This window comes from Oxyura jamaicensis, chromosome 3, assembly GCF_011077185.1.
Source record: "Oxyura jamaicensis isolate SHBP4307 breed ruddy duck chromosome 3, BPBGC_Ojam_1.0, whole genome shotgun sequence".
NCBI classification, from domain to species: domain Eukaryota; kingdom Metazoa; phylum Chordata; class Aves; order Anseriformes; family Anatidae; genus Oxyura; species Oxyura jamaicensis.
In genome coordinates, this window is record NC_048895.1 from 35,901,468 (window position 1) to 35,912,670 (window position 11,203).

General features: G+C 39.7%; 1 protein-coding gene and 1 long non-coding RNA gene across 3 annotated transcripts in view; one reads left to right on the forward strand and one right to left on the reverse strand.

Moving 5' to 3' along the window:
* The window catches only part of SMYD3 (SET and MYND domain containing 3), a 372,579-nt gene that overhangs the window by 125,747 nt on the left and 235,629 nt on the right, over positions 1-11,203 (forward strand). The gene's annotated exons all lie outside the window — the stretch shown is intronic.
* Positions 1-11,203, reverse strand: part of LOC118164219 — a 24,474-nt gene that overhangs the window by 1,070 nt on the left and 12,201 nt on the right. The window contains exon 2 of the long non-coding RNA XR_004749378.1: positions 3,889-3,962. This is a non-coding gene — a long non-coding RNA (uncharacterized LOC118164219). The remainder of the gene's footprint in view (positions 1-3,888; positions 3,963-11,203) is intronic.

The following is an 11,203-nucleotide window of genomic DNA, read 5'->3' on the forward strand; positions in this document are numbered from 1 at the left end:
AAGAAAAGAAAAGAAAAGAAAAGAAAAGAAAAGAAAAGAAAAGAAAAAAGATTATAAATAGCTTAATATAAATATTATAATGAAGCAATAAAAGATACCAATCCCATAGAAGTAGCTCAATAGAATGTTTTCTAGATATAATTACTCACTGACAGCAAAATAAAATAATGCCATATAGAAAAGATACAGGAGACACCACAGGGAGCAGGAACAGCGACTATGGATGTATTTAGATGTCTTTTCAGAGGAAATTGCAAGAGAAACTGTTGTGAGAGTAAACCTGTTTTGTGAAATTATAATCCAATACACCATCTGGGAATGTGCATGGTTCCAGCTGAGCAAGAAGTCTGAGTGGTTTAGTGTGATAAATACCAACTCATTGTAAAATCCCATTTTCCTGATGCTGTTAATTTATTTCTTCTGTTGAGGGGGAAAAACAAACACATATGTACATAGCTTTATTTCCCTGTAGTGCAACAAGTCCTAGTTACTAGTTACTCATCAAGTTGCTTTGGGTGGAAAACTGTGATTTATTTGAAATTATTATTTTTTTTTTTGAGAAAAACATTAATGAAATTGTAAAATGACTAAATTAATTCTATTCTATTTACCTCTTTTTAATAATTTTGCTTTACTCTTTGGTATCCTTATGATAGTCAGAACTAGATTAGTGATAAATCTAGCTCATCATCGATTATAATCATTTATTTATTTATTTATTTTTATTATTATTTTTTCTTCCTGGAGTCCTTAAGAGCTTTGATTATGGACAAAGAATGCAAGGTGCTAATAATGAGAAAAATAAATAAGTAAATAAATACTTTTTGTGCTCAAGCAGTTCGCTGCTGTGTCTTTCTTGCATCAAACAAGTTCTTAAGATATTAATGTTGTTAATAACAGATTTTTAATTGCCTGCTAATATTTGGAGGTGTATAAATGCCAGGAGAGCTGCAGGTGAAGCAGAATAAATAATATCCCATCTGAAATGATTTAATTATAGTACAAAATTGATATAGCAAGTCTCTTTTTCTGTGTACAGGGAGGACTGGAAGTGGTAGCAGCAGCTATAATCCATGATAGGTCAAGTCATATATGAAGAAAAAGCTTTCATTTGTAAACTTTGGCAAACCCAGGGGGAAGCAATTACTGATGAGAAACAACTTTCTTCCATGTCAACCTCATCATTAATTGTCTTTTGTTTTTCGATAAGGGTTGCTCTTTTTTGTTGTTGTCCCCAGAAAGCAACATAAGTGACATGCAATATAACGTAGATTGAAGAGGAAATTCAACTGTCAACTTTGTGAACAGATTAATACTCATTAAATGAATGTAGGTCTCTGAACATAGGTTTCTTGCAAAACGAAGAGCTATGTTTTGTTTGTGAGCACATCTGGAAGTCAGTACAGCTCCTAAATGTCACTAGAGCAGCAAAAGCCTGCAGGGGCAGCATTGCCACCGAGGCACCCCTCTGAGGTATGACCTTGTCCCATTTTCTCTTGCTGTCCACTTGTGTAGTAGTTTGCTCTTGGCCTACAGCTGCCTCACATTACAACCCCTCCCCAAACATCCCAGCTGTGATGGCTGACTAGTTTGGAGGGGTAAAATCCAACATCTATCTGACCTTACCCATCTGTTCCTATCTGTCTATCTGTCCTTCACCTGTCTGAGAGTGAAGCTTTAGCACCCCTGGGGGACTTACTCAAAGTTGTAATCCTGCCTCAAGGAAGGAGACAAGAACATGGTGGGGCTGCCTGCAGAAACAAGTAGATATTTGCTAAGCGTTTGTTCAGGAGGAATAACTTTTAGAATTCTGTTTCAACTAGTTCATGTGCTGCCAAAGTGTTTCTGCTGTTCTCTCTGTAAGTCTCTTTTTTGATCAAAGAAGAAAGTTTCTTTGAGATATTAGTGCTACTCTGTGTCTCAGCCATAATTGCTATTAGTCTTTGTCTCAGTATAGGACTCTCCATCAGTTCTGAGTGTTTTTGACTCTCATGTATGTTTATGTACGTGTCTTTGCATGGGAAGTACATATATATAATGTACTTTTAGATACTGTGTGGGTGTTCTATGCAAAATTTTCCTTAGCATTTTGAAAAACATGCTATAAGCATTAGGTGCAGGGCATTTTGATTCACAGGAAATATCTTCTTCAGTTTGAAGAGCTGGTGGAAGAAGTTGTGGATCAGATAAGCAAAATTAAAGGGACCCCATTACCAGGAACATGAAGTAATAGCTGAATCCCCATTTGTGGGGCTTTATAGACCATATGGAAGAAGAGCAAACACAGCATTTGTAAAGAGAAGTCGCGCTTCAGAAGGTGGTGGAATTCCCAGATGGTCTCTGCAAGCCTGTGTACAGGGGAAGATTCTTACTAAAGGCCCTCAAAGAAATTAGAAGCAAGAGAATAATCCATTGGCTGGAAGATAACAACCAAAAGGTGAAGCAGCCAGCTCTGTCCAAGAATTTAGACATGACTCCAAAGTAAATTTTAAAGAGAGCTGTGTATTTACTAAACAATCTCATCTTAGACTTCCTTCCACATGCTGTACTTTTTAATTATAGGCACATCTATTCACTGTTATTTTCATTGTATGTGCCCCAGTACTTCTACCATGGGAACTGCACAAGTAGGGTATGTCTTAAGAGGATGAAAACTGGTATAAACAAAGACAGTGCTAAACTGAAGTCAAGTCTCCAGTAGCTTCTGGAGGGATCTAAAGTCCATCTCCCATCCTACTGCATTGCTGGTTTTGTGCAAGTTCCTGACCTGGGATAAAATGCTGTGTTACATTTGTTCACCCCTTAAACAGACAAACACAGCAGAAAAATCTGGGATTTGCTCTTGTTGGAGCTGCATTTGATCCTGGAGCTCACAGAGCACAGGTCACTAACGTGCGGAGGGCTCTGCAGAGTAAAGCTCCGCTGCTTCCTTGCCTTTCTGCCGTTAGGGTCAAAGCAAGGCATAATGGTCCAGGCAGAGCCAGGAAATAACAGATGTGTGCGCTTTTGTGTAAGTGCAGGTACATTCTTCTATCTGGTGCTTCCCTGTGCTTGGTTTTGCTCTGTCACCATTTGTTTAACCACTTCCTCCACTTGCTGCTGTCAGGTCATTTGGGTCTGGCAGATAACAAAATCATTTTTCCCTTTAATAATTAATATAGGGGAGGGCGAGGATGCATGCAGGAGCTTTAGAAATTGCTCACAGTCTGAATATACATGAGCAATGTGTGTGACACAGAAGATGGAGAGGTGAGGGCAGCTGCAGCAGGTGGAGAAAATGCTGTTTTGGGGGACTGGCATTGGGACAGGAGGTTTTCAGGTGGAGATGCAGACCTGGTAAAAGTGTGTCAGGATGGGTGGAAGAAGGGAAGCATATAGGGGCACTGGGGTTTTATCAACCCATTTGCTTTTTCTGTTGGCAAAGACAATTGGTTTTGTAATGAGGGGGGAAGGGTGCTTTAATGTTCATTATTAGTCACCAGCAAGTTCTTGACTTTTTGGTTCAGCATCTTCGGTAAAAGCCTTTAAAATCAAAATTCTGTTCTCACTTCAATATGGTTTGCAGTGGAATTTGCTAAAACCTAGGTAAAAAAAAAAAAAAAAAAAAGACCCTGCCAGCTTTCCTTGCTCCGCATTTGATTGATTTGTACCCTCACTTGCTCAGCCTGTTTAATATCTCAGATACTCATTTCTTTTCTGTGTGTTGACACTCACTCTACAGTACATTTTCTGGTACTCGGCTATTACACACATGAAAAATGAACACCGTAATGTCAGGTATAGTAAAAATCATTGCTGTGAATATACAAATGAGTAACAAACCTGTAACCTCTCTAGAGAAGCACCACAATAACGACAGGAATCAAAACCTTCACAATTTGGTGTTACCTTGTGCAGTTTGCATTCAGAATGATAATTCAGACTAATGGCTTCAGGCTCCCATGGGGCAGCTAAAATAGATTCTGAAAAGGCAGAAGAAAAGGGTGTAGTAAATAAACTCAACGAGCTGTCAAAGAATATTCCTACATCAAACAAGTCTCTGAACCTTTTTATGCTTCGTAATCTGACCTTTCCTGGATGCTAATTTATTATTATTATTATTATTATTTTTTTATATTTTTTCCTGACTAAAGCAGATCACAAAACATGACACGGTAGGTACCAAGTCAGTAAGTAAATAAAAACGTTTATAGAGCCATTAAAGCAGAAAATGTTAGAAGATGGTGGGGAGGTTTCTATGAATTTACAGTCGAATGGAACCCCCCCCTTGCTCCCAGTTGCCAAGCAACACATCTTGGGATGCACGCTCACTGAGCAACGAGGATGTTTGAAGCAATTTGGGTCTCGCATCCTCCAGGAACGAGTAGTATGAATTAGGTTCCACAAAGTATGGCACCTTGGAGAAAATAAGCTTGTATCGGCTATGTGCACATTTCCACCTGTTGGTCGCAAAGTCACTTGTATAGAAAAATGCTGTTTTTCCCATTCTGCAGGTGTGGAAACTTCCCTGTGGAAAGCTACAGGGTTGAAAGCAGAGACCAGGTCTACCTGGTCCCATACTCGGGTCTGGTAACATCTGCAAGACCTCTGTCCTCAGAGTACTTCAGCCCAAGCAGCTAGGTATGATCATTTTGTGGCTTTGGTCTTGCAGGAGACATCATTACTGTTCAGAGGACTGTATTAGTGCTTAGAAAATAACCAGCATGCATAGAGAAATTTGACTTACACTTGCGTAACATGTTTTTGTCGTTTATACTGAGCTCCCAGATTGTGCATGCTTAAGTTGTTTACTTTTACAGTTAAAAATTAAATACACTTCATCCCCGAGAAATACCAAGAGAGCAGTCTTTCTGGGTTAGTCACTTGAAGATTCACGTTCAGTGTGTTAAAATGTGGCGAGTTCCTTCCAGGAGACCTTAGCTGTAGAAGGCCAAACGCATGCAAAAGCACTTATTTCAGAAGGTCGCTATCACTGGGGGCAGTGAAAAGAGAACCACATTTTTGCTCTTTTGCAGTGCAGCATATGTTGTGATTGCTTCTGGTATGGGGATGGGAATGAGGCAAAGAAATAAATGGTGAAAGGAGTTCCTTTCCCACTTTTTTTTTTTTTTTTTTAAGTTGCAAGTATTTAAATATGTTATTTAGAGAATATGAGGTCAAGTCACTGAAGCTGACACAGTGTGGGACTGCCAGGGCATCCTCAGTTGTTGCAAGAAGTGCCTGTTTGCACCCCCAGAGAGGGAGTGGGACGACTGAGGCAGGAGGAGGCCCCAAACAGTTTTACCACAGACATTTTTGGTTCAGTTTTCCGACCCAATCAATGTACTGGCTTTATTCTCAAGTCTGCTTCTGTTTGAGTTCTTCTGTCAATTATAGCTGGGTGATCGAGGTTGCCAGCAGCACAGGGGCAAGCTGTGTGGGGAGAGGTCCAGGGCTGTGGACAGCCTTGCAAACAGCTCTGGGCTGCTGCCTGGGAGAAAGTCAAAGCAGGTCCTGAGGCCTGAAGCCCAGCATGCACAGAAGACACGTGCCCAGTTTGGTTATACAAAATGTCTTGTTTAGAGTTTCCCAGTGTTTATTGTGATGCTAACATTTGCAGGTTTTAAAAAAGTTAGCGGTAATAATGCAAGCTGTAAACACAAAATGGCTTTGCCTGGGAATTCAAGTGTTTCGAAGTGGAAATTTTCTCTGGTATCGGGTATTTTAAAGCTTATACAGCTCAAGAGGAAAGGATTTGACCTCTGAAATAAGTTTACGCAATAATACCATCTGTATACTGTGAAGAGAAGTGCGTATTCCATGAAGAAATGAGTTTACAGTATAGCTGCAGCTTTCCAAACAAAAAATGTAGTTCTCTAAGGACCCACATAAGGGTCAATGCACTCTGATTACTAACTTGTCCATCAAGTCACAATTATACACTCAAAAAGTAACTGTGCAGATGTTTTCATAAACATCAAATATGAAAAATACTTATTAAGTGGGCATTGAATTTGATTTCATCTAATAGTAATCCTGACCTTGTTTTTTTTTTTTTTTTTTTTTTTTTTTATGCTGTAGAATAGTTCTTTTAGTTTCTGTTGTGTTGCAGTAATATCTTTTCTTTTGTTTTCAGTTAAGCAGTTTGGCAGGTGTGGTTTAAGTGTTGTACTAATCAGGAATGAGAATTAGGTAATGTTCTCTGTAATGAAAATTAAAAAACAAAAAACAAAACACATTTATGAACTATCATTTCTTCAAATTGGAATTGAATATATTTCAATTATAAAGCTGAAGGGAACAACTGCATTATGTCTGCGAGGGGCTTTCAGAACTCACTGTCATCCCAACTATTAAAACCCTATGAAAAGAACAGGCCCTCATGGTGCCCTCATGAAAGCTAGCAGCTCTGAAGCATGCTTTAATGCTATGTTGGTGTGGTATAAAAGAAATACTTGTACTTCGGTTGCATGGTAAGGATGGCAATACCTTTATTTTCAGCTTCATGGAGCAGTGCCATACTTAGTCTCCAGGTGTATAGTCTTCCTTCCTTTGTACATGTACTTGACATTAACAGGTGTTACATGTGTAGATTATGGTCAGGATATACTGGAAAGACATTCAATGATTTGTAAGGTGGATTCCTTCTTAGTGTTTCAAGTATGTTGAACAGTACAGATGACTTCAACCATCAGTCATGAATAGAACACGCCCAGTTGCTGTGGTTGACATCATTTAAAAGATAGAAGGGAAAAACAATTTGAAGTGAAACAATTTTAATTTTTTTGAGGGGAAGAAATATCCCTTTATTCAGCCTATAGTTTGGCTTCCTCACAGAAACAGCTGTGTGAGAAGCTGCCGTTCCCCCACTACGCCAGGTGCAGAAAAGTGAAAACTATATAAAAAAGTCATTAGAAAGAGTTGTGTCCTGACTTGGATCACCTGCCAGGTGGGTGTTTGCTGGCCACAGAGGAGGAGAGCTGAACACTTCACATCTAAGCATGGTGTTTTCTGCTGTCCCAGAAGGCTGCTGTGCTTGGGCTTCCCTTTGACTACTTCCAGACTCCATGCAAATAGTGCGTAAGTCTGGAGAGCTAGAAACTAAGGCTTCCTTTGTGATTTTGGAAGCTACAACAAGCTATGTTGTGTGGATTAGTTTCTGCATGTAAGTAGTAATAAGTGTGAATTGACGTAGTAGATGCAGATAGCCTTGGTGGTTGTGCTGTAAATTTGCATCTCAAAAGTCCATTATATATAATATATATATATATATATATATATATTTTTTTTTTTTTGCAAGTTGGACAATATACTTGGCTGCAGCCAGATTTCAGCACCCAAACTGTCTTGTCCTATGAGGTGACCAGAATCTTTTCATGAACTTTGTGGCAAGAATTCATTTTAATTTCTCTTCTGTACACCACTCAGCATCTTTCTTGTTTCTATAGCTTTAGTCTACAAACTGGGTAACGTCACCAGCAGAGAAGTTAGTGATGCTCTTCATACAGAGAGATCTGCAATGTGTAGTGGTTATGCCAAGTAGTGATATAGGCAGCTAGTTGTGTCACTGAACCTTTCTTTCTAACTTTTGTCCTACAATTTTTAGAAAGTTGGTTTAGAAAGTTTCAGACTCCTGAAGCGGGGGTGGTTTTGGTAATGGGTGATAATGGCTGATGCTGTTCCCAATGCTTTCTCCTTTTAGCATTAGAGACAAAAACATTTTTTTTCAAGAAAAGTTGTAAACTTTATGTTCTGCTTACATTTTGAAGAGGTATTAAATATAAAACATTCTTGATTTGCCACCTGTTATCTATTGTTTGTCAGAGGGAATGACGAATATACTTGTCTGAGAAATGCTGAAGTAAGGATTCACTGCATCCAGTACCTAAATTGCTTTTGTGTACTACAGTGGATAAAAATTTAGAAAAAGAATTGAGTATTGATTTTCCTAATCTTCTTTTTTGTGCGTGTGTGCATTTCTACAAACAATGCATATACATGTAATACCCATACCAAAAAAGCTTCTTTACCTTATGAACTTTCTTACATATTTGAATTCATATATGCACAAAATATATGAAAATCTACCTTCTCTCACTTTCAAATATTTTGCATTAAATCCTCATTTAATTTGATACAGAAAACTATATAGCATTCCGTTGTAGTTATTAAAATTTTTGTTACCAACACCAGACTCTAAAATTGCATGTTAGACTTGTAGAGCCTGTTACTTAAGTAATATTCTTATAGCTTAAGGACTGAATCTCAGATTCTGCTTTCATTTATATTTGATTTGTTTTCTTCGTGCTGAGTCTGGAGTGGTATATGTTGGTAAATGATCTGGTTTTGCTAATGCAGAGGTTTATGGATAACTTATTTACCCTTAGTAAAACACCAGAAATTAATATAAAATGGCTGGTTTACCTGTTATTAAAATAACTATTTCCTAACTATCTGAGAAGTAACTAAACAAAAAAGCATCTGTTTTGGTCAACAGCTAATATATTTCTACATTCCCATAATATAGTCTTACTATAACCTGAATTGTGGTTATTTATAATCCTGCCTTTTGGGGAAATTCAATTAAGAAACTTTTTTCTTTCTTTTATTATTATGAGATCTAACGGATGCAGTCAGGTTAGGTGTTCTGCTGTGCTTAACTGCATGGAGGCTGATGGGGGCAATTTAGGCTTTAAAACAACTTTCAAGAGTACTGCTAGGGCCACTTGTGTTTGATCTGGAGCTTGACAAAAGCCGGTGGCAGGGCTGCCAGATGAAGCCACTGTGCTGAGAATAGTGAGCCAGCAGGTCTTTTCACGGGTAAGCTGGAGTGGGTTAGTGTGGGGAAAGATGGAGAGAAAAGGGCTGCAAAGGGGTCTGCTCTGTCTGAAAATCCCCTAATGAAGGTCTGAACCCAAGAATGAGCATCAGCTTCGAAGAAGTTTGGATGTACCTTTAAATTTCACAGCTGAAGTTTATCTATGATACTTTAAAACACATCCTCATTGCACTAAACATAAGAAAAAGCAAGATACCAGCAGCTGGGTATGATTAACATACATTTATGCCACTTATTTAGCACTATGCAAATCATATTTCTTGCCAGCAAGCTCATTGAGCAGCACATGCTAGGTGTCTCTTGGCAGAGCACAAGTCCTCTTTCTGTAATTGTTTCATGCTCTTCACGTGCAGAAATTTAATTTGCTCTGTCTCGTCACACTTTCTGCCATGCTTCTTTTAATCTCGGAGTTGCTTGGAAGGAAGGCTTCTAAATGAGAAATGCAAAACCAACTGGTGATTATTTGAAGAAAAAGACTGTGAAGGGTCTGGATTTATTGCCTTCCCCCGAAGGCTCAGGGACTTTGATTTTGGGCCAGGCTTTAAAGAGAATTTTGTTTGTTTACAATGAGCAGGGGTTATTTTGATGTTGTACGGGTGTACATCAAGCAAATCTTTGAAGTCTGGCAAGGGTGCGAACCTGCGCAGCTCTGATGAGGCTCCAGGTTGCATCATGCCTGCAAGCATCGTGCAAGGAGCTGCTGCTTGTGCTGAGGGACTGGGGCTGGGCATGCTGCCCTGCTCCTGTGGCACCTTTCCTATTGCGACCCGTGTTTATGGACACCTGTGCTTGCTGAGCAGCTGGAAGGAGCTGTGGCAGAAGCACTGCAGACATTTTTCCTTCCCTTCCATTTGAAATTGACAAGAAAAAAAGGAGGGGAAAAAAAACAAAAACATAATGGCCTTAGTGGAGTGGCCAGGGGCAAATTGTTGCCATCAGGGCTCCCATCACAGCCCTGGTGAAATGAAATAACCATCCCTTCTGTTTGATAGCAAACAGCTGGAGGGCAAATAGCCCCTTGCTGCTCTCAGCTGTGATCTGTGCCCTCTGGCATGCTGGGGGCAGGAGGCAATGTTTCTCTGTCGAGACCATGTCTGTGGCCATCTCTCTGTCCTCCCTGCTTTTCTCTGTCAGAAATGAAGACCCCTGGCGGTCGCAGGAGGGCCGTGTGGTGATGCAGCAGGGTTTCCTCAGCTAGGTACTGTGTGACCATCAGGAGAACTGGCTTTGGTTTGGCGGAACATCGTTATAGTTGAATGTAGCCTTCATAAGCTGTGCAATGTTGCCTTCAGCTGTGGCAGGACTTCTGGTGCTGTAATGGGAGATGTGCCATAATGGGGAAAAGACACTGCTGAAAAGCACTTTGGCTTTTTAAACGTTTTTAGTTATACACCAGCTTGAGTAACTTTCAGACACTTCTGAGAATTTTATATAGGAACTACCCTGCAATGCAAGCATGAGCATGGCACTGTGTTCTCACCCTTTTCTGCTTTCAAGGGGTTGTTGGGAGGCATATGTCAGCCTGTGGCTTTGCATTTAAGGTTCTGCATGCTTACCCGGTGTAAACAACTTCCTCTTTTCAACTAGGTTTCATGTGATTAGGTCAGATTCCTTGGCCTGCATTTCTTACCCTTGTGCTTTCTGTGTTAATGACATTAATCCACTCTACTGTCAATGGTGGTATTTCTGCTCATGTGTGAGGCAAACACCTGCAAAGTTGGTGGGACCTGGCATGTCCCGTGAGCTGGGTATCGTGGCGGGTGTGCAGGCAGCACCAGGTTTAGTTAAGCACTCTGGAACCCAGTGAGATGAAAGGCGGTGTAAAAATTCAAAATATTGTAGATACTTGAGCAGGATCATTGCCAAAAGCCTCTCATTGTTCTAGTATGCAGGAACATGTGCTGCTCTCTTAATTTAAAAAGTAATTCAGATAGCTTAATGAAGGCTTACTGGCTCAGGGAGTGCTTTAGCTAAGAGGGATGTCAAGCACCTTTTGTGGGCTTTTTTTTTTTTTTTTTTAAAAAAAAAAAAAAAAAAAAAAAAACAGACTTCAAGAAACCTCAGATTCCTGGGGAAACATCATCCAGTGATGGACATATGATGTGGCCTTGCAAAATTTTTTCTCCTCCGTTTACTGGGAATGCTTTGCTAAATCCAGCATTGTGCTGTGCTGTGCGTTCATTACAAAGAAATCTCTAGCCTGAAATTCTTAAATGCTTTTTAAGATTATTGGTTTTCCAAGAGTTTACAAACCATAAAAGCATTAAAAAAGTGAAGCAGGAGTGAGTTGTGCATGGTAAAGTCAATATGAAGTATGAAAAAATCATGAGGCTAGCTTAAGAAATACAGATTGAAATACTCCCATCCCCTCCATTCCCCCCCCCC